The 27,292-nt window shown below is 39.5% G+C and overlaps 1 protein-coding gene across 2 annotated transcripts in view; it reads right to left on the bottom strand.

Annotated features, from left to right (window-relative positions):
- TBL1X (transducin beta like 1 X-linked) overlaps positions 1–27,292 on the bottom strand; it is a 199,214-nt gene that overhangs the window by 140,891 nt on the left and 31,031 nt on the right. Inside the window, exon 2 of one of the 2 annotated variants that reach the window (XM_082047623.1) lies at positions 50–122. The exons of the other annotated variant lie outside the window; for it this stretch is intronic. The gene's annotated coding sequence lies outside the window, so the exon portion shown is untranslated. The remainder of the gene's footprint in view (positions 1–49; positions 123–27,292) is intronic. 2 annotated transcript variants of the gene reach the window in all.

The following is a 27,292-nucleotide window of genomic DNA, read 5'->3' as shown; positions in this document are numbered from 1 at the left end:
ACAGTTTCAACACTTTGTAAAGTTGATTTCCAGCTAAGCATTCACTTACTCAGGTGCAAGAACAGTCAAGCTCCCCAGTTTCCCCCAGATTTTTCCTTCAGGCCAGTTTTATCCTTAGGTACCTGTGTACAATAAAAAAATAAAGACAACATTAATTTACATAACTCCTCATAAGTTCACCTCTTGATTATATTAACTCTTAGGGCCCAAATTGTCAGCAATTTAAAAATTCAAATCTCCAGCTTTTCTAACAGGATTATTTCCCATCAGTTTGCTTGATGAGAAGCAAACTCAAAGTTGTTTTTCCCCTGCAAAAAGACTGGGTTTTATTTGACCAGTTCTACACACACACGTGTGTGTGTATATATGTATATATATATATACATTACACTCAGCACAACCTCAAATAAAAAGAGTTTTCTGTGAGAAACCTCATGTATATTTGACCTAGTAGAAGGTGAGATTGTATGATTTAGGTACATTTCATCACTTGCTTTAGGAATATAGACAGACAGCAACACAGTTAAGGCCTTGTTAGCCACAGATTTAAGCTACCTTAAAACTGTTAACATGTGACAAGAAAATCCTATGTATTCAATTACCACTTTAAAATTGACAGAAGGTTTGTGTACAGGTGCACTGTCACTTAGGTAAGGAAGAGCTCAACAATATAAGTTAGTCTACTTTCTTCTGGCACTAGTATGAATTAAAGAAACATTTTCATAATGTGCTATTCAACCATATGGAATTGATTTTTGCAGACATATGGAGCTCCAATTAAGTAAGTGTGGCTTTGCTGACACAGAAGTCCATCTGCACATATTCAAGTTTTCCAGAATTAGACCATCTAATTTAGAGCAGCCCATCTAACAATAACAGAGTAGAAAAGCAAGACATTTGGTATGACACAACCACTGAAACTAGTCTCTTTAAATAGTAATCCCAGCCTCACTTTTGACCATGGTCAGAATATAAACAGATAAAATGGAATTAGTTCACCTAAAATAAAATTACGATTATATTGGATTAAAAAAAAAATATATATATATATATATATTCATCTTCTCCATCATGCAAGTAAATATATAAATTGAAAAAGTAAGCAAGATACAGGTTTTCAAAGATTTCACCAGAAGTCAAGGGAAATTAAAAAAGTGACTGTAACTATGCTTCCTGGTTTTTAAGTTTCCTTTGCACATTATGCATCCAGATTTTCCCAGGACAAATACAAGGAAAACACGCTATTAAAAAAAAAACAAAACCAGAAGGCAAGCTATATATTAACATCTACATCCTCAACAACTCTAAAATCTCAGAATAACAAAGGCATCCGATGGGGTGGAAACTAACACATTTTTAAGGTCAAGACTTCAGAATTCCCAATTTTTATTTTTTAAAGATTTTGAGTTAAGTGTGCCTCCTTGCTCATATCTAGTCTGACTTGATTTTTATTAGGTTATAATGTGCAATTTTTTTCTACAGGGCCCAAACCTCATTCAGTGAACACAGTAGCTAGAAGAGAGTACCTGAAAATCTGCATGTTAACTCAATTACATATGGTCACAGCACAGCTCTACACTTTATCTACTCCAGGTTATTCTGTGTTGTTTCAGAACAGCACTGGGAAGACAGAAACGCTGGTTCTGACACAGAGTTTCTCTTTGGTGCTGTCAGGGTAACAACAGATTGCATTACAGTCCTTATGAAGCATGTCGTATGATCCCCATAGTCTATGAACTTCAAGAATGAAACTTTGGATTAGAAGCATTACAGACTTTAGCCCTCAACCAGAGATTCCTAAAATTCATTTATCAGAGTAGCTAGCCTTATACAATACTTTAAACTAATTTCCTGGGGAAGTTCTCTTTGTTTGCCATAACTAGGCGGCGCATCTTTCTTGCGGCACGCTTCCCCATTCACTACCTGTCTTGAAGTTTCTACAGCAAATGAAAGCGAGTTTTCAAAGACCTGTCTCCCTTGCTGCACACTCTTCATACACTTCTGCTCCAGTTGAAAAGACCATACGATTCTGAGATACTATAATTTAAAACCATAGCATAAAGTCCAATGAAGCCAACGTCCAATGGAGCCCAGTTAACATATTCTAGACAACCTTAATTCTTCACCTTCCCATCTTTGCAGTGCTTGTTCTTTGTAACTCTAACAACATTACTCAAGACAGCTTTCTGAGCTTGGTTTAACTTCCAGCTCTTTTGCAGACAGTAAGTAGCGAAGAGGAGAAGCTCCACCTTGTTCAGCACAGACACCCAGAGTCTCCCTCACAACTTGGCCACCTCTCCTTCTCATCTAAGCTGTGCCAGTGTCAGTCCCAGGGAAATGTGCCACCACCCCTGTCACGCTCGTTATCATCAGGCTCAGTCTCCTATTTCTGATCTCAGTCCTGCCTCTTTACAGTAACTGCTTCATTCTCACCAACTTCATATGACACATTGCTCCCTGCAAGCAGAAGCCCATTTCCCATGAGCTTCCAGCCCTCATGTCCTCACTTTTCCTTTTAAGCTCGGCACCATCTCTCAGCTTTCTGTCCCCTTCACAGATCTGCTGGTTCTTCCACACTACTTTTCACCTTCCAGTGTTTTTCCCACTGCTTTACTCCCCCACTCAACCTCCTGCCCCTGCCCCTTGCCCTGGCAATTTTCAGGTTTATTCTCAACAACCAGCTCTCTAGCTTTTCCACATTTCCCTTCCTGGTTCCCACAGAGTCTTTGTGATTAGTGTGCCATAAGCTACACTTTGTGCTGAACTCACTTCCAATGATTGGGCGTTAAAGAAATCTGTACAAGGGCTAATCAGCAGGAACACTTAATTTCAGGATCCCAGAAGGACTTGGGCAGGAGACAATCCAAACCAGCAGTGCTGTCTGCACAGAAGTAGAATTTTAGGCACTTAAATCCCTTGCTGCTGAAAAACACAGGCATCTATATATTTAGATGACAAGGCCACTCTAGGAAGGCCTTGTGGACTGTAGGTACTTCAGTCTTCATATTAGATTAATACTATCTACTCCTAAATTAAAAAAAAAAAAAAAAAACAAAAAACCAAACCAAACAAAAAACAACAACAACAAAAACCAACAACCTACAAAGAACCAAAATAGAGTCTAAATCTCAATCTAAACTCACTCTACATTTCAGTTAAGAGTTATTAGTATGTCCTTAAGCCATTCTTCCTGAAGACAAAACAGCCCTTCATTCAGTCAAATATATTAAGTATTGGGGGGAGGAGGGAGGAAGGGTTTTAAATTAAGAACAGGGTTTTCTTGGCACTATTTATCAAGGATAAGTGTGCTTATCTTTATTCCACTAGAAGAAAAGTAAATGATAGCATACCTGCACCTATTTTTCCCAGAAAGTATGAATCAACCAAAGGCATCCTCCTGTCTTTCCTCAAACACTCTCCCTTTTTGTGGGGGAGGAGCTCAAAAGGGTTAAGAATTAATTTAGGGTTATTTTACACAATTACAAATTCACAGAATACCAGGTTGGAAGGGGCCACAGCTCATCTGGTCCAACCATTCCTGGCAAAAGCACAGTCTAGACAAGCTGGCCCAGCACCCTGTCCAGCTGAATCTTAAAAGTGTCCGATATTGGGGAATCCACCACTCCCCTGCGGAGATCATTCCAATGGCTGATTGTTCCCATTGTGAAAATTTTCTGTCTTGGAATTTCCTTCTTTCCCAATCGGAATCTCCCCAGGAGTAACTTGTACCCACTGCTCCTTGTCTTTTCCATGTGACCCCTTGTAAAAAAGGAATCTCCATCTTCTTCGCAGCCACCCCTTGAATACTGGAACATGGTGATGAAGTCTCCCTTAAGTCTTTTCTCAAGGCTGAACAAGCAGAGATCTCTCAGTCTTTCCTCATATGGCGGCTTCCCAGTCCTTTGATCATCTTTGTGGCCTTTCTCTGGACCTTCTCCAGCCTGTCCACCTCTTTTCTTTGTATAGCAAGGGCTGAAACCGAACACAGTTTTCCAGGTGTGGCCTGATGAGTGCTGAGTAGAGTGAGATAATGACTTCTTTGTCTCTGCTGGTGATGCCCCTGTTGCAACCCCGCATCCTGTTGGCTTTCTTTGCCACAGCAGCGCACTGGTCACTCATATTGAGCTTGTTGTCCACCAGGACACCCAGGTCCCTTTCCACAGAGCTGCTCCCCAGCCCAGTAGATCCCAGCCTATGCTGCACTCCTGGATTATGTCTTCCCAAGTGCGAGACATTACACTTGTCCTTGTTGAACTTCATAAGGTTGTTGTTAGCCCACTCTTCCAGCCTATGTAAGTCTTCCCACAGAGTGACTCTCCCTTCTGAAGTGTCCACTTCCCCACTCAGTTTGGTATCAATGGCAAACGAGTTAGGAGAGATTGATGCCCTCAAGATGTGAAATAACAAAGCGAATTAAAAGACGGCTGATTTATTGCATAAGTCTTATTTTTAGAAGAGTTTCAATATTTGGCTTGGTAACAATAGGGAAGGAAATCAACACAAACAGAAGTCACAAGTACATAATAAATTAAAATGTGATGAGAATTTCTTTAAGAACATTCTTCCCACCTTTGAATACACAAAAATAGTTCTTTGGATTACCTCATGACTTCACCCTTATTTGTAACAGGCATATTTGGAAGAGGTAACACAAGCCTTAATAGAGATTAGTATAGGTTAGGTGATCCCAGCTTTTTGAAAGCAAGGAAAACTAACAGCTAGCCATCAGAATGTTTCTAATGTGGATTTACATATCAGTATCCTAAACCTGTCTGCCCTCCCACTAATCTGGCCTTCTACCTTATTCTTTCTTTTCCCATATTTTATACCATCTCCTATCTCACACAGCTCCTCCTCTTCCTTTCATCTCCCCATGTTTGTCTCTTCCCCATAATTTCCTCACTGAAATACAACTCAAGTTTCAAATGGTGAAGAATGCAATCACCTTTCTGCACAGTATAATCAGTACCTTGGTGGCACAAACCACATGTGCTGCAAATGCTGCAGGAACTTTTCCTTTGTTTTAATACAGTTCAGGACTGGTGTATCAGAGGTGAATATAAAGCAAAATGCTAAATAGATGTAAGTGAAAACTTCAAATTAATCTTCACATTATCTTTGCAATGAGTTTCCTAGGATTTCTAAACTTGTTTGATGTAACCTGTATGCTGATTTCCCAGAAGACAATAGTTCTGGAAAAATAAAAATCTAGAAGAGTCACACTGGATTTAAAAACAGACCTGTTGTTAATTGTTATCCTGAGCTTATTCTCAGTGTTATTCTCTCTTCTTCCAGCCCCACCTCATTTAAATACACACAGTGTCACATATTCATGGCACGCTTCACATTCCATTTTGTTTCATGTGCTCATAAACTTCCCTCTGCTTAAGGCTTGCAGTTCTTTCCCAATCGTACTATTTCTAAATAGTGCAAAAAACCACAGAGCTTTTCTCCACTTTTCCTTCTGAGCCACTACACTTCCCCTTCTCATGATGATAAGACAGTAGTCGGTCACATCACTCCTTTTCTCTAACAGAGCCACAGATCCAGGCTTCTCTTCCATCAAATGCAATCCCAATCCTTCATGGTGACAACAGCTGTCTCAGTTCTTTCTTGTCTACCTTTGTGCTCTGCTGCTGTCCAAAATCCTACTCCTCCCAAACAACTAATGGGCTCTGTTCCTGAATCCTCAATGCACCATGCACTGAAGGACTCAGGAGGCTGAGCGGTGCATGTGTGCTGGGTTTGCAAGCACATGTGAGGGAGCAGAGGCGACGGCTGACTGGGGAGGAAGCCTCTCCTCAGGGGGAAATATTCACATACAGCCTGGCGGTTTAAGCTCTAAGATCCCCACAGCCTGTAACAAAATCTGTGCAACTGAATCTTCCTGATTTAAAAAACTCAATCTCTGCTGAAATGATGTGGACTCAGTGAAGAAAGCACATATTCCTTCTATGCTGCTACTGTATTACTGAGTAGCCATTTAATAACAGCATGCTTTACTTAACGAGTACCAATGAATGAATGACTCAGCGCTAGAAAGTGTCTGCTGAAGTGGACTTTCTATTGCATCCTGATTCTTCCAACACTGAAACTAAGAAGAACAAATAACTCTCAATTTATCTGAAATACAGTAGACTGAAGTTACTTTCAATATTTAAATAAGAAATGATGGATAATATTTATGTACACTATGACAAGGCAGTCTTCCAACAACCTTTTTTTTGCATCTGATATGTAAACATTAACTATAAATGCAATATCATCAACGAACGCAGTATTTACAAATAAATCACTCCTTCTCTATTAAGCCACACTGTGGTAAGTACACTTTATTGCTGAAAGTGGTATCTAATTATCTTTATTTGGACCCCAATGCAGCAGGGAAATAAAATCATTTGAAATACTTGTATCTTGCTGATACGCACTCAACATTGAAAGGTACGTGTCATGATAACATAAGATAGTATTTATTCTTACTGCTTCCAAAGAGGTCTCAGTCAGTCACACAAATATATTTAAGGTTGTACTATTTCTTGTTCTCTAATTTTGTACGCTGCCTGCTGGTGTCAAAGGCAGAAGGAGATTCATTTAGCCTGGCTCCTGCCACTAGTATGGCCTGACCCTGCAAATCCACCTCTGTTACACCGCACGGAAGAAGAAGGAGAACTGTCAATATGAATTGTGCCCTTCAAACTAGGCTTCGAAACCTAAATAATCCAATGGTTGTAACTCAGAGAAGCCAGTTATCACTGGTGATCCTAAACATTTCTCATAAAACGGTATTTGGAGTCTCTCCTATTCATCTGCATGTTTGCATTTGTTTGCTTGTTAGTATAACAGTAACGTAAATATCTATAACTATTAGTAGTAGATTGATGCTGATTTTAAAAATAAACAAACAAACAAAACAACAACCAAACCCAACAACATGAACAAAACACTGGTAAACCGACCAAAAGCCATAAAATGAATTTCAGTATTTGCGTCCACTCACTTTAGGGAAACCTTGTCATCTGTTTATTTTCTCTTCCTGCTCACAAGCTCCTGGCATCCCTTCTACTGCGGTGTTTACATTCTACTTTCCATCACCAGTGAGATGAAAAAGACACTTCATTCACCCTCACATACTTCCTTGCCAGAAAGGTCAAGAGAATCATTTCCAAATGAAAGTCTGTAATTTTCCCCCACAAATTACCCATGTGAAGCCAAGATTCACCCTATCTACACCTCACAAGTGCCTGTGCCTCCCCAAAAACTGCAAGACTGAAGGAAAATAAAGATTCTTACTATCTAATGATTTCCCAGCACAGAAATTTACCAGTATAATGGTGACAGAATCATACACTGTACTAGTTTAAATCTTCCACAAAGGGGTCTAGTAGTTTGTTGGGGGGTTTTGTTTGGTGTGTTTTGGTTTGTTGGTTGGTTTGGGTTGGGTTTTTTGTTTGTTTTTTGGTGTGTGCGTGTATTTCGTTTTTGCTGGGTGGTTTTTTTTGTTGGTGGTGGGTTTTTTTGTTTCTTGGTTGTTTTTGTTGCTTGCGGTTTTGTTTTTCGTAATAAATAGGTTTTTAGCTTAACAACCTTCATCGAAAAGAAGCCCAGCTCACCTCGAAACATTCTTCTTACTAGAATAAGAGGATTTTAGTGTGATCACTACAGCACTTAATAACCTGAGTGATGCTAGTTAACTTGCTCACACAGACAAGTCCTAGAACTTCTCAGCAAACAAGTGATCTGGGTTTATACTTTGTACAGCCTAAAGCCAACATAGTTAACATTTCTTTGATCCTTGAGCTTCACACTCCAGAGAGCTGCAGGAATGAGGAAGTGCTGCAGGCCTGGTAGTTCAGGAACTATTAATTATAGGAACTCATCATGAAGGGCATTACTAGAAGTTTGCTTCAGACCATCTGAAAGTATTAGAGATAATCGGATAGTTTAAATATAAACAGCGCAGTTGCTGTCATGCCATTGTCCATGAAAGACAAGGTCTCAGTGCATTTTTCCCCCCCCCCAGATTGACAACCTGTAAGGTGTTGAACAGGAAAGAAATTCACTACAGTATAAGCCACTTCCATTAAAATGTATTCCCTAGAATGTTTTCTGTGTTTGATCTCAAAGTAAATTATAAATCACATACCGTTTTGTGACTGTCTATTACACTATAAATATTATGCCTACAATTTTTGAAAGATTGGCTATTAAATTTAGTCAAAGTTAAAGTACACTCTTCTGAACTTAACTCATTTCTGAATCAGAAATAATCCTAAATTAGAGTTACAGTCGTTTTATGGGAGAAAAAAAAAAGTGATGTTCAGCTAGCCCCAATTGTAACATTCATGAGCTATTAAAAATTGTCTCCGTTTCAAATAACGTGTAAAAACCACACGGCAAGTTATCAGTAGAAGCAGGAATAATATCTTACTTAACTAGTTCGCTTTCTTAAGAGCTCTCCACTGCCTAACAACACATTTTATAAATATTCAGGTTTACATTACAGTCATTCCCTATCATAATCAATTTTTATTATGACAATAGTCACCTAAAGCACAGAGCCATTTTCACAGTCAAGTGAATGTTTGGTGGCACAATATAGCCTGAGCCTAAAAAGTCCAATAAATTAGATTTTACTTTTTGATCTGACCCTCCAATGAAACGCTGAAAAGAAACTTCCTCTTTAAATCCTGTCCAGAATAAAATCTAGAAAGCTGCAGTCCATCCTCTACCATCTGCTTTTTCACTTACTAATTTAAGAACACCACTTTTTCCTGCTGCACACTTACCAGGAAGCAGCTATGCCACGAATGCGCTATAAACACTACACGTCTCCCAGGCTGCACGGCCTGCTGAAAAACAAGACAACCTAATGGAAGCGCTGCTCTTTATCATCCTCCACTTCCTGACCACATTCTGGTTACTCAATTCAAAACCAAACTTAGAGCCTGAGAAAGAATTTCACATCTCATTTTCCTCCTGTGTTTCCCCTTTCAATCTGAGGTCTAACGATACGCCAGTTTCCCTGGAAATCCTTTTTCTCACAGAAATGCTGCAAAATGCAAAGGCAGAGGGACAACCAAACAGCAAGGCACCGCTTGATGAAAACAAACCTTCTGGGGCGTAGGAGGAGACAAATACATACATCCTTCAGACAACACGACAGAAAAACTTCTCTGCAGCAAAGTCTGAGTAGCAGAAAGGACACGACACCTCGTCTGGATGACCGACACGGCATTTCCACGTGTGCCTCTGCAGTTCAGAGACACAGGATGGTCCCTTCGGGGCTGATGTGCAACTGCGGACAACCACATGATGAATGTGCAGTTCTGAAGTTTCCACAGTATATCTGCTCCGTGTGCCCTAAACATCACAAAATGCTTCTCAATACCTTACAAAAGGCAAAATGGCTGTAGGAAAGGCTATAATTACAGAATACTATCGAGGGAGAGATGGAGCTTGAGGGCTCTGTCTATATCCTGTATCTTTGCAATAGCTGAGTATTTTTTTAACAATTGCCAAGTAACAACTTCTTCTAAATGATCACAAGAAGTGCACCATGCATCACACAACAAAAAGGAATTAAAATGTCTATTTTATCCTCTGTCTCCCCAGGGGAAGTCATTTATTCCTGATCGCAGATTCTGTTACCAGTTCCATGGTGAATGTGAGAAGATGGGGGATAGAACAGGCGACAAGTAAAATAAATTGTTATTAAAGAGTTTGGGAGATGAGCAGAAAAAACATACTTATCCACAAGCAACCACTGGAAATGTTGAAGCACACTGTTACTGCCAAATAAATGTAATGAAAACAAACAATTTCAGCCTCCCTTCAGACTCCTTAGAGACCTCAATACTCCAAATCCAAAGATTTGTCTCATAACTTTCTATAGTCACTCCAGAATAAAATCGCCTGTGCAGTTTACTAAACTCAGGCTTTAAACTGTACAGGTTCTTTGCCCCACTGTCCTGTTCAGAAGAAATGGTGAGGAAAGTTCTTATAATTTCTTGTCTAAATTCATTCAGGACCAATTTATAATATTAATACCAGAAAAAAAGGTTATGCTTTAGCTGAAACAGTCCTAAATTTATTTACAAAATAATAACTTTATCCCTTCTCCACCTTCATTTTCCTAAATTTATTTACAAAATAATAACTTTATCCCTTCTCCACCTTCATTTGTCTAAGCTAAACAACAAAAGCTTTCCAATTCGCTCTTTGAAAGATTAATACTCTGTAGTTCTGACCAGCCTAGTAGCCTGTCTGCACTTATTCCAATTTAAGTCCAGTTTTCTGTTCACTGTAAGGGAAAAGTGTTGGACACAATATTCTAAATGAGGTCTTGAGAAGGCTTTGTGAAATGCTATTAGCATTTTTCCCTTGCTCTAGAAAAACATCATGTCTAGTGCATCATAGAGCCACACTGGCCTTTTTCACAGCTGCACCATACCGGTGGCTTAGAGACATCTTAGTGGCATTATCACAGCACTTTACCTCATTCAGACTGCTACAACCATTACATCTTCTACACAACATCCTATGATGTTAACAGACGTTCTTCTCATTTTAAATATTTGCATATCGAGATACAGACTAGCTCGACCTGTCTGAGACTTTCTGATTCTCCATCCTAAACATACACCTCCAAACACTAGTGGCAAACAGATGAACTCTACAGTGCAGAGCAACAAAGGTACTCCTGTTACCAAATGCCTGTGCCTCCACTCAAAAACCATTTCTAAATCAATGGTTATGGGTGTGTAATTGCATTAGCCTGCTGAGGAGTTACACAAGAAGACACCCAGAAAGGCCAAATCTCCGCCCACCCTGACATGGGAGTGACCTCCTCACTCCTCACATCTTCATGTCTTCAGCTGACACCGAAAGTGCCTTTTTGTAGTGATGCCATCTAGACAAGTTTCTAGGTGTTAGGCCAACTCCTCCCACATGTAGTCACTCTTAGTTGCCAGAGCGAAAGCTGCCTAATTATAACAACTTCTACCAACGCTCGTGTTTACACTGATATCTTCTCCTGAAAAGGATTCAGAATTTATAATTTGGATGCTCTTCTTGCTCTAGAATTCAGATCACACTGAAACTGACAGCTCACAATAAAAAGACCAAAAAAAACCTAAATATGCAGGAGTGCAAATTCAAAGAATAATGATGAACAAAGGAGCTGACTGGTACCAAGCAAGAAGCCTGGTGGCTCCTACTCAAGGCAGTATGTTGTAGATACTAGCATCAGTGTCCATTTCACAATCACAATCAAGTACTCCTAATGCTACTAATAACCTGTCTTTGTGAAAAGTTTTCCCAGAACATGAACGTTATCAGAACTAGACAGAACATGAATTACTCTCTGTTAAAGCTCAGGATCTCTTAATTGTCTCAGAAATGTCATGCATGCTTTGCAGTTGCATTCCAAAACATACTTTTTCTTCCAAGCAACTAGCAGAGCCAGCAGTATCCTCTGAGCTATGACACAGGAGTATTTTGGTAAATCAAGCAAGCACTCTAGTCAAGCAACATGCTACCCCTTCTTCTCAGAAAATAGATATCCTAGTTACACTTGAACTTGGTTTCTCTTTTTTACCCATCATCACATGTATGCCTCAACTATTTCCCATTTAGATCTGCGATATGAGATGTCCTCCACAGATGAACATATTACTTGTAAGGGAAAAAAGATCACAAATATCTAAGGCAGATGGGATGACTTCTGCTAGTACCTTGTGGTGTCAAAGGTAATGTTAATAATAGTGCTATACTAAAATGAAAGAGCATAGTTGTGCAAAGCCTCAAGCATTAACTCATAGAAACTGTAGACTAATATAACTCACAACACCACTTCTACAGATAAAATATATACACACCTTGTGGACAGGTACACTTTCAGAGCACTTTCATGCACCACTGAAGGAAGGTATGGACCAGAAAGAAATGAATTGACATGACCTAGCATGTTACTGCTGGCCAGCTGAGCCAACTCAGTTACAACGAGGGGTAGATATTCTTCACACGTAGCTAACTGCACAGCAGCAGGGAAAAAATAACTCTGAGGTGGCTCAAGCACATCTTTTACTTTACAACTGAAGGGATGAAAATGCCGTCATATAGCCCGTTATGCCAGGGCTGATGACGACCCGCCTCATCTGAAGCTGCAGTAACAGCCAGCACTGCATTAAGTTGCAGCAGCGCAATCTGCCCCAGGCTGTGAAGGTGGATTTCTGTCCTCTGTGCCACGCACGCTTGTTAGCTAGACAGGAGTGTATCAATTTGGCCCTTTTGGTTTTGATAAGGGAAAAGGTTATGCTTCGCTGAATCTCAGGCACAATTCTGGTTAGGTTGTTGGTCTATGACACATAGAATATAAAATACACTTTTGACTGAGTGCATGCTTGACTTATTCTGACAAAAAGTCGCCTGAAAACCAGGACAACTATCTCCTGACGTTTTTGCAATTGGGATCTACATAAATAATATTCCTATATTAAAATTTCAGAGTCCATAAATCTGGTAAAACAAAACTGTATTTTTTATTTCTAATATGGAATCACCATGCAGAAGATTTCAAGATTTCAAATATTATTTGAATACAAATGCATGTACCTCTTGTAAAGTCCTACCAGCCAAATCCACTTGCATTCCTAGTTGGAAAATACATATGCCAAGATACATTCGCAAATAAGGCATATCGTTTGCACGCATACAAATACATACTGAAATCTTTGAATGTATACATGGTAAGAGAAACATCACAGTTTGCAAGTAAAAATGAGCAGGCAGTGTTTCAAATTGACAATGTGGTATGGTATTATCAGGAAGGACAAGAATTAAAGTGATTTACAGTAATTTACCCAAACTAGCCAGGGGTGATACACCGTTATGAGACTAAATTAAGAAAGTTTGCATTACTGCTTTATAGTGCTTGATCTTTCAATACTGAATTATCTATATCTGAGCATTGTTTGGTTTTGATGTTAGCATGCAAGTGTTTTTTAAAAATCACAACACACTTGAACAGATTCAATTACGGTCAATACTTCCATTTTTAATATAAAGTCCTACTTGCCCCTTCTGACTGACCTAACCACTTCACTTTTTAATCTTTAGAATCTTATATATCAACACTATCAGAGGAAGGAAAAAAAAAAAAAAGCATAGACCTTGTGCCTACGTTAAAGAGCCTAACGCCCTTTAAATTCAGGGAATCTAAAGCTCCAACACGTATGTTTATTTACAGCACAGCCCTTTCTAACAGACAGTGAAGAACGTATATTGCTGAATGAAATTTTGTGAAAGTGGCATGTATGTATTTGTATGATGTTAGAGAAAGCAAAGCATAGGTATGACATAGGATAAGGACTCAGCATATTCAAATGTCAGGTGGGATAATAACCTGAAAACCAGAAACTATACTGTCTAGTTAATGGCCATAAAAAGGAAGCAAGAAACTACAGGAGGAACACTCAAAAGATATTTCATGTGGTATTTTACCAGGTTTCCTATGGGCATCACTTCAGTAATACTTTTGGCTTAACTTTGATCAATTTACAGTAAATTTAAATTTGTTCAGAAGATCAAAAGCAAAACACACAAGACCAGAATTACTGCGTTCGGTTTACTGTCTTGCATTTTGCATCAAAGCAACAGCACAGGCAATTACGATTTCGTACAATCAGCTGGTCACTCAGAAACTAGGTCTCCCACATTTTTTAGGACATTTATGACATCCCAGCAAAAATATTCAGTATTATAAATTAAATTAATATCACAGGTGATGTTTGGCAAGGTTGCCCACATTGGGAGTTCAAAACCCAACCATGCTGAACCTCTACATTGTGTAGATCTAACCACTTAGGAACACATCACGGCTGACCATAGGGAAATACATTGTAAGTATCAGGGAAGTATCCATAGTACAGAGCACCAGTTACTTAATACATAAAGCTGGATGTTGAGATACAGAGTTACAGCTTTGTTGAAAGATCAGTAGAAACATCTGCATTCCTTGGAAACTGAGTAACTCCTAATATGAACTGCTTGCACCTTAATACCTGCTGATACAGTTCCAGTCACATGGTGCAGGATTTTTTGTTAGTGCACGAGAGCCCAAGTATTAAACTAGGCTAATCTAATGAAAAGCAGAAAATAGTGGTGTGGAGGAATAAATATTTTTAAAATACAATTTTACACTATTCATGTAGGACCTACTGATAAAGAAATAAAATCTTTTAAAAAGGTATTTTCTTAGGAATTTTAATCTATGTATATTTTATTTAATGGACTACTGTGGTGCACGTCAGACTAAACAGCCCTGTCAGGACCTCTGAAAATTAGTCTAGCCATGAGGAGAGGCATACTCTGCATAGCAAGACTTCTGAAAGGCTTCGAAAAGAAACAGTTTGGAGAATTCTTATGGCTTCTGATAAGGCACATAGGAGTGCTTTCTCCTGAAGTAATTCTTTATATAAAGATAAAATATATTTTAAAGCATAATTGTCGGACACCTTCACACTTCCAAGAGCCAATGATGCCGCTCATGGATTTCTTACTACAAATGCAAATGAATCGCTATTCACCTCAGCAATCTCCATGGCAGTAAAAATGCTTATGTGAGCAAGTTTCACACATGCTTTGGTGTTCGCAGGGTTAGGTTTTTGGTTTGTGGTTATCTGACATATGGGTCAAACATTTATCAAAAAAAAATATGGGCCATAAAAGGTTGTTATCTAGGTAGAGCAACAGAAAAAGTATGCAAGATACTATTTATTTCAGGACCTCTATGTCTTCCTGATGACCAAGCATGCTAATGGCAGTACACATCACAATTATCCTAAATGTCAATATAACAATAACACAACTGAAAGAGCTACAGTTCAGTGTAATTAACACCAAATGATCTCTTACAGGTATTAACTTCACTGAAAACATTGCTAGATAACTTAAGATACTTACACACAGAAGAGCTTTAAAAAGGAGAGATTTTCAATTTCACCTGCACTAGAGACTACTGGCCATAAGCTGCTCTGAGTCAATTCCACCCAACCTCAGATACCAAGTCAATGTTGGAATACTGACAATTAGCAAAAGATAGTAAAAAAGACAAGTCAATGTACTGTTTTCTGGTAAATTCTGTTGAGATCGAGAAGAGCAGAAAGACTCCGCTCCAAACTGCTTCACTGCAGGACACCCACACTCATTTCAACATACAGAGAACACTGAAACTTTTCAAGGGAAGCTTATTGAAGTAAAAGTAATTACCAATGATATGTTTTGGGTTTTTTTTCCCCACTAAAATTACTTATTTTAAAGCCTTTGAATATTTTTAGTGTATTGTTTTAATAATTTTTTCAGCTTTGGATTCCTATCTTCTAAGTTGCCTCCTCTCAAAGACTCCAAAAAAATAAGTAAGCAAAATGCTTAGAAACAGAGGAAGATAGAAATTTTAATCATGGGTTTAAAATTTCTATCCAATTAAGTTCCAAGGAAATTAGATTTTTTTTTCTATCTTCAGCTATTTTATCCTTTGCAGGAAGTATTTGTGCATGTCAGCAAAACAACCTTTATGAAAATCTTTGCAGTCTAGCAGTCATGTTGACCCTGTCCACTTTGAACGAACAAAGTAGGTGACTTGACTTGAACACACAAGCAGAAACCCTAACCACTCCTGCAAAAAGCAAACCAAAGAAAGAAACCCCCCTATTAAAGTGATGGATTTACCATGTGACATTATGGTTGCAACTATAATCAGTTTTAAAATAACAAGGAGATCTGCTTCACCTCAAAGAGTGCATGTATTGTGCTTAAGATCTTACTGGGCAACTAGAAATGGAGAATTCCCTGCGATCTCTGATGCTCAGTTTTCTGTATATTTTCATCGGTATTGCATCAAGGCTATGTCAGCTAAATTCCTCTCCTCTCCAGAGCTGCTGTAGAGTGCCACTGCTTTCAAGTTTCACCTTTTATTATTTTCAGATCAGGTTGAGTTAAGAGTGCATCTTTGTCTCACAGCAGCATAAATATTGCACGTGCATTCCTATATTTAGCCATCCTATACGCTATAAATTAAAAGAAGCAGCTAGATATTGTCAGTTAGAGAGTAATTTTCTTGACCTTAACATAAAAAGGAACCAAAACAAGCCATGGTAGAGAAGCGGAGCAGGTGTTTTCCTCTTCCAGCCCTTTAGTCCTTTGTTTATTCTTTTCCTAGTACAAGACTTCACAAAGACAGTATAATATTATCCTGTCATTTTGAGTGCAAACTCTCAGTTGTTTTGATAATGAATTATACACCAAAGGTTCAGGGAATCTTGGACACTGAAATACACACGTGAGGTTTTTCTACCAATCTCTCCAATTAGCAGCTCGTGATGGACCACCAGCGCATGATTCCAGAACAGTGAGAGCCTACATATATATATAATCAATACACTAATGTGAAGCAGGCATACTGAAATGGCTAGCCTTTTGGGGCACAAACTAAAATATGACCTGATTCCAACATGAAGTTCAAATGATATATAATGGACAGATTTCTAAGGCAAGTAGGCAGCTGAAAACTCTTCTATCTGCAAGACAACCCTCCTAAAGCCTGGGAACACTCACCTTGAACAAAACTGACAAGGCAGCCTTCTCCCGCCCCCACCATTCCCGAGCAGTGGGGACAGGAACATGTAGAAGCCAGTACGGACATTCCCTGGGCCACCAATTTTAACTACATTGCACTATCTAAGAAACATTTCCTAGGGGTATAAATTAGAGTAAACCTTAGGCCACCGTAAATTGTGATTACTAAAGAAAACTGCACAAGAGGCATTTGCTGCCCACAGTCCTGACTCTCCGAGTGGTACATCTGCTGTTCCAGCGAGGGATGCGGCAGCAGCAGGAAAGCACCAGTTGCCGTGGTTTCACCCAGCATGCAGCTCAATGGCACACACGGCTGTCTCCTCACCCCCTCCTTCTCAATAGGATGGGGAGATAATCGCAAACAAGTAAAACTCATGGACTGAGATAAACACAGTTTAATAGGACAGAAAAGGAAGCGATAATACTAATAACAACAATAACACAAAAGCAGTGATGCACGATGCAGTTGCTCACCATGCACAAACCCATGCCCAGCCACCTCCAAGCAGCAGCCCCTGGCCAGCCTTCCCGCAGCTTATGTACTGAACATCACAACGCATGGTGTGCAAGATTCCTTTGGCCTGTTTCTTGTGCATCTCCTCATTGGCAAACATGGAAGCTGAAAAGTCCTTGACTTAGTGTAAGAACTACTTAGCAACAACTAAAAGATCAATGAGTTCTCAACATTATTCTCATACTAAAACACAGCACTATATCAGCTACTAGGAAAAAAATTAACTCTATCCCAGACAAAACCAGGACAGCATCTTACATCAATCTTGGTCATTTTAAAATGGAGATTAGAGACAAAAAAATACTTAAAAGAATGATGCTCATTATGAACTACTATTAATTTGAAAATCTGTATTCAAGCTACTGAAATTTGCATTAAAAATAAAGGTAATAAAACCACATTTATTTTTAGGAAGCTCAACAAGTGAGGAATTACCATGTGTCCCAACTTTAAGCTCCAGTTTCACTATATGACACTGGGAAGTTCTGATTTAATTGTATAAAAGGGTGCTGTCAAATCTGCTTTCAGTAACTGCTGGAAGTTTCCTTGTGTACAGAGGTCAAACTATCTTAGATCCCCTAGAGGAGCAAAAGTAATTCTTAATTTACTTGCTTCTCTGTACTCCTCTTATTTTCACTTTGCTAGTGCTGGCCCAGCATGGGCACGTTTTGTTTATTGTGTGGTGACTCCCCTTTGGGCCAACAATCCCTAGCAGCAACCGCAGGCAGCTAAACAGCAACTGCAGTGCCAAAGCGCGCCCTGCCTCCTGACCTCTCTAGAGCTCTGGAGGAAGAGGTTCCGTGAAGTATTCCTGTCACTCTTTCAGACAGCAGCAGAAGGTGCTTTTCCATACATTCCCAGCACCAGGGACCAACCACGCTCACAAAAGCTCCCGAACTTTCCCCAGGGTTTCCTCACTATGGAAATCAAGGTGGAAGAGTTGGTGCCTGTTTAGTTACCATCTAATACAGGTCAGGAGGTAGCTGGTATATGAACGTGCCCATCACCTCATGACTGGGAAATACTCCTGGGACCACTGTCTTATTGCAGGAATTTCTTTCCTTTGTAGCTCTGTTTACTCCTATTTTCATTCCCATTTCCTCCCTAAATACACACCTTCTTTTCAGTCTAACTTCTTAACAGTCTCTTTTAGTTCATCACCTTGATTTCCTGTTTCTTGACAACAGGAATGATTATTCCTGCTCAGTGTTTTTAGCTTCCATCAAAAGTGTAAATTTCAAGTAAGCATCACCGAAGCACACTTGATTTGCTGAAGAAATGGTCCTTTTCAGTCACTGAATTAAATCTCCCCTTTCAGAGGCAACCACATCATATATCTGAAAATGCATTGTGTCCAAAGGCACCTGACATTAGGTCAATGAGCTCTCTGTAGTGCCTCCACTTCAGTGTCTCATTGTCAGTAGCAATAAGAGCTTCACTGGACAAAAATATTGAGAAATGTCAAGAAACATCTCAGAGCTGAGACTGTCAAAATAATTCTTTATTAATGAAGGCTGCTCACAGGAGTAAGGTTGTAAGGTATGCAGAAGCCATGACAGAGGGGAAAAACATACATACATACTCTGAACAATTCTCAGTCAGAAACATCAAGTATTTCATAAATGCAAACGGATCTATACCATAAACTCTTAGAAGCAAGTATTACTGGTAAAACTCTAATCCAATTATCAGCAGTAACAAAACATATGTACATGCTGCATGTTTTCAATGCATCAGACACAAAAGTGAATTTTATAGCCCATCAAATAACAAAGTAACAAAAAACAAATAACCAAAAGGTATAAGCCATGTAGTTGAAAGATAAACAGAGGCACAATAGACATGGATTTGAATTTGTCTAGAAAAGTATTTCCCTTGCTTTTTCATAACTGTTTTGAGAGATGATAAATATTTAAATATGGTTGGACTCAATCTTGAGGGTCTCTTCCAACCAGAATTATTCTATTCTATTCTAAATATCATTAATAAAAAGCCATTATTGAACTGACAGTCATGAAATCATACTCTGAATATAAAGTCTTCGAGACAAAATAATTCTGTCCTAGCATGGCAAATGCTTAGTTACTAGTACACAACAGCAGAGCACGTCACACTCAGCAAAGTTTGGAATAATATAATTCTGCTTCAGTAAGAATCTAGAAGTAAAAAAAATGGGATATTTAAAGACCTATGCAGGATTTATTGCCTTTGAGATGGTACCCTAATTTGCAAGATATTATCAAGTTTCCAAGGAACAATGCTAAAAAGTAATAAAGTATCCAGATCTGATTCTATAGCAACTCCATTTAATCATAAAAACAAGATAAACCCATTTCACCAAAAATGAAAAGATAGACTAGGCAGATAGGGAACAAATCAGTTAAGTACAGACACCAGAAACTAAAGTATGAGATGGCATACAAATTCTGTGGTTGACAGAGATAAATCTGTCAGATAAATTCAGAAGAATTAGAACTGACATCTAAACTAAGGTTTGAGCAGAAGCTACTACCAGTGCACAACAGGAAGAGTGAGATGTTTCAGACTTGTCTCCACTTTGAAAATCCCCTAACTTTATTGATTTGTGTCACCGCTTCATCATCATTTTTAAAATAGCACATCTCAGAAAGTACTATATTCCTATAAACTGGGATTTTGAGAACAGACATTATTTGCATTGGCTGATGGTGCATTCTGAAAAATAACAATATTCCAGTGTTCCTGTGAGATATCACACATATCAAGTTCAAAGGAGACCTTACATAATATACAACAAGCAAATGCAGTACTTGCTGTGAACACAAACTCACTTTCTAGCAAGGGACAACAGTATCATTTTCCTGTAGCTCAAAAAGAGGTACAAGTAAGATAAGTGCCATATCACATAAGGGTAATACTGTATCAGAAGTGCAAAGCAAATCAGGAGCGACAGACAAATTAATTGTTAGTGAAATTATTTGTGAGCCTGTTGCACTTACTTTCTTCTTGGGAGAGCAACAAGGTCAGCGAGCCTTGGACAGCTGCTGCCGGTGGCTGCAGAAGAGCTGTTTTTCCATTGCCTGAAGGCCACTGAAATGAACCATCCTCCAGTCAGCCCTTTCCCCGCTGAGCCTCACAGTGGGAGCGCATGCATCAGCCACTCCTGATGCCCTCTCACATGTGAAGTAGAACATACACGCATATTCCTCTACGAATTGGAGAGCAAGAGGTCAAAAGTTAACAAAACAAGGATGTTACCAACAAACTACGCTAATTTAAAAAGATCTTTCTTGTAGCGTGCTTAACCATTATAAGGAAAAGAATATAGCACCTACCATAGTCACTAACTGACTGTCACTGAATAACGCCCTATAATGCCTCAGGACGAAGACGTAAAAGATGAAACACCTAAAACAGTTTCTCTCAATACAGTCTGATGATCAAGGAAGATGAAGGGAAGGGAATTTAAGAAAGGCCCATTAACAATTATTCAGGAAAAGCGGAAAACCATCAATGCATAACAAAAAAAGAGTGGAAAAACTAGATGTTTATGCCGATACCACCAGAGGCAATTACAAATAAAGACTACACATTCAGCATTTTCTACCTTCTCCTAAACACCATTGTTTTGTCACAAGCATTGAGGTACTACAAGCTCAGCTTTTCAGCCTACCAGAGGGACTAATTAAATTTAAAAGGCGCCATGTAATCTATGCAGTTTGCCAGAGCAAAACGGGTACCTCTATACCGGACAGTTTCTTCAACTACCCTTCAGGTGGAGGACCCATTTATGAATTTCTTTGCACACAGCTGGTTGCAATATGATTAGGTGATGTAAAGCAGCACTATGTACTATTTATCAAATATTTGTAAGGTCAAAACCTGTGCAATAGCATTAGCGGATATACTGAAACAGGAATGTGTGACAGTAAGAGTTAATGCACTCCCCCCCCCAACTACCTCAACTTACTATTTGAGGCAATAGCCTTCTGATTATTGCAATATTCGGTTCAGTCTCACAAGAAAAAAAGGAAAAAAAAAGGGAAAAAGCCTCCATGTGGTAAGTTTTTTATGTGGTGAAATTCCTCCCTGTACCAGAGATAATCTTTAATTCAGTTCAATATACTGTTTTCATTACAACAAGCTGCAAATTACTTCCAGCATAACCATAGCAGGTAAGGATTACGTTAAACCATATTCTCAGCTGACGGCCTAGTAATGTCATTACTTTCTCCCAAATAAATTAACCCGTCCAGTGCACATGTTGACATTTTATATCAAAAGAGAGAACTACACTGTAAATAAAACGTTACAGAAACATGGGTCAACAGTGACTTGGCAAAGGTTTAAGGCTGATGCAAATATTTCTGGTATGAAAAATGTAGGTGTGAAGAACGCTTCTGAGAACAGGAAATAGGGCAGGCTGACACCCTAACACTTAGGCATATGTTGTATTGGATGAGAATGCAGCAAATGGGTTAATACCTTTGAGGCTACTATTTTTAGAAAGCAAATCAGGAAGAAAATACTGAATAAAACAAGTTTTTTACAGAGTTTGGTTTAGGGTGCTTATATACATTTGTTTTTATGTGAGTGTGTGCATAGACATACTCTGTGTGTGCATTTGTGTGTGTGTACAAAAAACACCACTGGCTAATCATTCAAACAGCTTGCAGAAAAAATTCCATTCTCTCAGATATGTACTTCAAAGAACAAGAAAAAGAAATAAAAGCTGCTCAAAAACATTACATAGAAGTATGAGCTTGTGTCTTCCTGCTCTCCCTAACACACTAAAAGGGCAGAAGGGAAAAACGAAGATTAAGTATTCACAGCACATTCTGCAAAAATAAAGAACTTCCATATTAGACAAAATTTAGGCTAACACAGTGTACCAAATACTCACACTGGCCTTTACTTAAAAAGTCCTAGAAAAATAAATAATAGATCTAAAGCATCATTATTAGTGAGCTGTATTAGACACATAGCCCAGTCTTTTGCCTTGGGAACTCGGGGGGAAACTGACTGGGCCTTTCCATCACTCTGTCTCGTGGCTTTCTGCAGGAGAAAAGGACCCACTGAGGGAGATGAGGAGCTGCCAGCGAGGCCACACAGAGCACTGTGGGCAAACACCTGCAACACCACCCTACAGTCCCCAGGGAAAGTCCACAGCGTGGGATGGAGATGAAAGCTGAGGAACAGAAGAGGAAGTCCACCTAACCTGAAATGACTCGCTCGGGTTAAAACACTGAGAAATACACTGCAGAGTGTCTTTCCAGCTAGCAGCCCAAACCCAAAATATTACAAAATCCCACAGCTGAAGATGAACAAATGCTCTAAAATCCAAACCACGCTGGGTAGCAGAAGGCTATTTCAGCTAGGTTAACTGACCACCTCAAACACAAAGGAAAAAACAGAGCTCACAGAGAAAAGATGAGGCTGTGGGGTTTAAGAACTGAAAAGCAAGAGATTTTCAGTTTGCATCTGCCTCAGTTAGCTGGAGATGGGCACCACAGAGACAGCTGCTCTCCTGGTTGCTGGGCACTTCCTCACTTACCTCAGAGCCCGTGATCCCGTGGCTGCAGCACAGGGCAGTGGGCATGGAGAAGAAAAGTCCATCCAAGAGAAAACTACTCCATCTCACACACACACTGAATCACTTTCTGTTCTAACAATTCTTCCAATGAGACTCTCCATCACGTCGTGTGATCACCAGGGCTTGTGTGTTAAAGTCATCAAGAAGACAGGTTACAAGGATGTCCCTTTTGGTACCAGCCTACAGCGGCAGCAGGTAATATGAAATCACAAACTGAGAACGCACCACCTCTGGTCCCTCTCCTACAGCCAAGCCAAACTGCTAAGGACTGCAGAGCTGTCCAGGAATTAGCAACTGCAGAATGGGCTCCAGTTACTCCCCTTCTGAAAGGCTGGTGACTCTGTCTCAGAGTCCCAACCAGAGGAGGGACGCACTCGCACACAACACCCCAGCCTTTCAGAGTAACCAGTCACGTTTCTAAAACCTGCTGGCACCTAAAACCCTGCAAGTCTTGAGTGATGCATGAAAAAGGGCACAGTTGGAGGGAGGAAGGCTCTGTGATCACTATCTGCCTTTCCTCCATTCACTGCCCCAGTCCTAGGTTAACTGCAGTTAGGTTTCCTTTTCTCCTTACACACATACTAGCACGTAAAATAGGGTTAAACTGGATTATACCTACCCAATCCTCAACCCCAAGCAAGCAATCTGGATTACTCAAACTCCACGTACTTAATCTCAGGCAGGTGTTCCTCTGAAGCCCATAAATGCTGCCTGTACTTACAAGACACGTCTAAACTTGCACTGACATGGCTGGGGAGGTTGGTGCCCCTTCTACCCAAGATCAGAGACCAGACCTTCTGTGGTTCAGAGATTCCCATTGCTTTGTCCTAGGTGGCTTCTTCTGCAGCAGGCGAGCTTTTCATGGATCACTCTTTGGAGACATAGAAAGCTTCTCTGCAACTGCAAAAATAACCCTGCCATGTACATGAGGCAAATAGAGCAAATTTGTGAGGGACAAGGAACTGATTTTTTAGATGATGTAACACCTGGAAGGGAGGGCAGCTGACTACATTATCTCAATAGAAGGAAATGCTGTAATTAACCTTCTAATTGTAATAAAACAGTACAAGTGACTAAATTATGCTTTGAACTTTAAAAAATGAGTGGAGCTAATAATTTAATTTTTAAAAGTCACTTGCACACCTTTGATCACTGATTTTATATCCCTTGACAACATAATTATATCAAAATTTAATTAATCCTTCGCATTAGGTGTAGATCAATTAATCGTCAAGTTTGGTCAGGCAGCTTCTGCTATAGGAGGTCTCCTCTGGGTTTTATTTATCGTTGGTCAAAAAAAGTATTCTTCCCAAATATTTCTAAAACATCTATTATTAATGACTTGCATCAGAAACTTCCTTGGATTCACTTCAAAGCAGAGAACTGCAATTGGGCTTATTTCTATTTTATCTTCTGGGAAGCTGATAGGGCATTTTTTTTCCTGGACAAAAGGTTCTTAACTATGGAAGTGAGAGACATTAAATTTTAGAGTAGCAAGGGAAAAAATTATACTGCCCACACCTGCAAATCTGTTCTTTTAACAGCATGAGGAAAACCTTACAGAAGGAGCAGAGCTCTGAAACAAAACTGCATTACCAGTTAAAAGACACTGCCTGGTGTCATAGAGCACTTCTTATTGAAGGAGAGTGGTAAAAAAAAAAGTGCCTTTTGTAGTCTTAACAATAGTTGAGATCATAGTACTATTCAGGAAATGTCTTCATTCCTGTTTTCATTGAGAATTTTTTCTGTCTTATTTTCACTGAGATATCTTGTTGCTAAATTATCCACCCCAAAAAAAAGGAAAAAAGGAGTTAAATGGGTAACATAACTGGCACATAACTAGAGCTTAGCATTGGTAAATGGCCTCCCAAGGATGCAGGAAAACAGCTTATGTGAATCATCCTGCTATTTTTTTTTTATTAAAACACGATCCATATCTTTTCTGGAGATAGTACGAAGGTGTGTAGCCTCCACTTTTACTAGAGCTGGGAGGCTCTGTATTGTCTTCCTAGTGAAACACAGCTTCAGATTCGGAAGAGATTGCTAAAAGTTTTAGCTATAAAAATAAGCTGAAGCCAGTGTGGGTTTCCAGAGCCCCAGTCTTCGCAGTGCCAATTATGGTTTTGGGGTTTTTTGTTTTGTTGTTGTTCTTCTTTTTTAAGATAGTTATTTATCATTTAGTTGTCCTATCATTGTGCCATACAGCTTTGTAGACTCACTTCTGTAGAGGTTTAAAAAGGATTTACAAAACACACTGTGGAATGTTCTAATGAAGCCTCTCACTTCCGAGGTCACCCACGTGGTTCCTCCCCCTCCAAACACGCACATGCGAGTGTCCCCACGGCCACCCGGCAGCCTGTGCGAGAGTCACGGCACGTGCTGGACCAGGCTGGGCTCTGGCATCACACCTCTGTGCACACCGGCATCCCAGGCAGCACAAAGACACACAGTTCAAGCCCACAGGGCTAAGGCTGTGGACAGTACAGTGCTCATCAGCAGGACTCATTAAGTCTTGCTCATTTTATTCAGAAAAAAAAAACAAAACCAAAACCAAAACTGTGGTAATTTGGGGGTTTGTTTTTCACACGTGTATTGGCATAACTTCAGATCACAAATCAGCACGAGCAGCAGCAGCAAAACTTCTCACACAATCATTTTTAAAGCGGTTTAATGTGAACATTATCTCGACATATATTAAGATATTACCGCTGCTGCACTGTCACTGCTGTGAAAATCCTTTCCATCACTATAGAGGTTTTCATTCTTATCGTATAGGCTCTAAATATTTCCTTTTTCCATTGAGTTTCACACACATGGTCTCTTCCAAAATGATATTTATCTTTCATAATGAAGTACTAACTGGGAGAAGCTTGGGGGGCCAAGCCTCAAATTTTTGTAAGATCAGACTGGACTAGAAACAAGAGATTTGTTTTATCAAATGACCTTAGTTTGGGTCCAATGGATAAGATAAAAGAGGAGCTTCTATTAGACTGACAGATTCTATAAATTCCAGTAGCCTGTATGAATTTAGAAGTATTTGCCTAAAACAGTCCAAATCCCTCAAAATTTTAGGTAGCACTGTTATAGAGTGCTAATTTCAGAAAATTTGTATACCATTTCCAATCAAAATCCTGAGTATCCTGCTTCTGAAAGGCTTTTCTTCTTAAAAAAAAATAGTAATAACTGGACTTTAAAATATCAAGCACAAATGCTGTTTTTTTTCAGTTTGTTTGTTTTTTTCTTAAATCATGTCTATTTCTTGATTTGTCTAGGGCTGAAAACCCTGCTCTAACTGTGAAACATACCTATCTTAATGAAAAAAGTAACTGACTGATCATTCTAAAGGTAGAAGGAGCAGATCGTAACAGCATCATGTTACCTCAGGAGATCAGGTATCTTTTCTGTCTTAACCAAACTGAAATGCAATACTTGTCACTAGTGAACAAACCAACCGTATGTAAAAAAATCAGATTTGTTAAAACACTAAAAGACACTGAAAGATGTGCTTACCACTAAGCATGTCCACAAGTCTTTCCCTTGTAGTACTAACTCTATCCAAAAATCAGAAGCGTTCGACTTAAAAATTAGCCTCTTTTTGTACAAACACCCTTGGGTTTTCTTCTAAACCTTTCTGATTTTTGAACTCTTCCTGTGGGTCTGCAGCACACACAGCGGGCACAGGGCTGCAGTCACCTTCCTTCCTGCTGCAATTGCGCTCCAGCTACGCAGCAGCACAGCACAGCTCTCTGTTACACCCCTAATTTCTCACCAGGTACCTGTTTTGCCAACCTTACATTTGCCTGCAGCTTGGATCAGCAGCTAACGACACCCACATGCACCTCTTGCCTCTCAAACCATTTCTGCTCCTCCTGCTATGGCAAAGTCTACCCAAGCACCCTTTTTTTTCAGATGACCGACAGATGATATAAGGTCAACTTCTCCTCTTTTCTAGATTTGGAAAATGGAGGTGAGGCATAACACAGGTCCAAGGCTTGTTTATCTATCCTCCTATGCCTGTCTAAGGCATAGAGGCCTATAGACAGGCCTAAGGAAGTAAGGATCAGATGGGGAGAGGAGAATGGAACAGAAATTAAGAAACTTACTTTTCATAAGAGTGAAAGAGTAAGAACTACATTTTACCAAGTAGCTTAGACTGGCTGTCTGTTATGAGACATAATAGCTAAATCAGAGAGGCACCTTCACCCTTCTCACTCTATCTGTAAGGATGGCTGAAATTCACGGGAAGCCTGAAGCATCTTGTACCATGGCACTACTGCCGGCTTCTGCAAAAAAGCAACACCAGATAATTCACCAAGAGGGTACGACTGATTTCCATGGACGACATTTTAGTGTGCTTAGCATTTTACTCAGCTCATTTCTGCCTTCAAAGATTGAAAACAATTTGATATAAGCATAAAACGGCTAAAAGATCTCTCAGATAGCTGCACACGACCACATACAGTAGTCTTTTTTACAGGTAGATCGAAAGACTGAAAAGATGGAGTTCTTCAGAAGCACTTAAACCTGTTCCGCCAGTGACACTTCTCTCAGTGTTCAGAGGTGCCAGAGCTCTA

The sequence above is a fragment of the Streptopelia decaocto genome (assembly GCF_964273445.1).
Source record: "Streptopelia decaocto genome assembly, chromosome: 1".
Taxonomy (NCBI): Eukaryota; Metazoa; Chordata; class Aves; order Columbiformes; family Columbidae; genus Streptopelia; species Streptopelia decaocto.
This window is presented reverse-complemented; position numbering and strand designations above follow the sequence as displayed.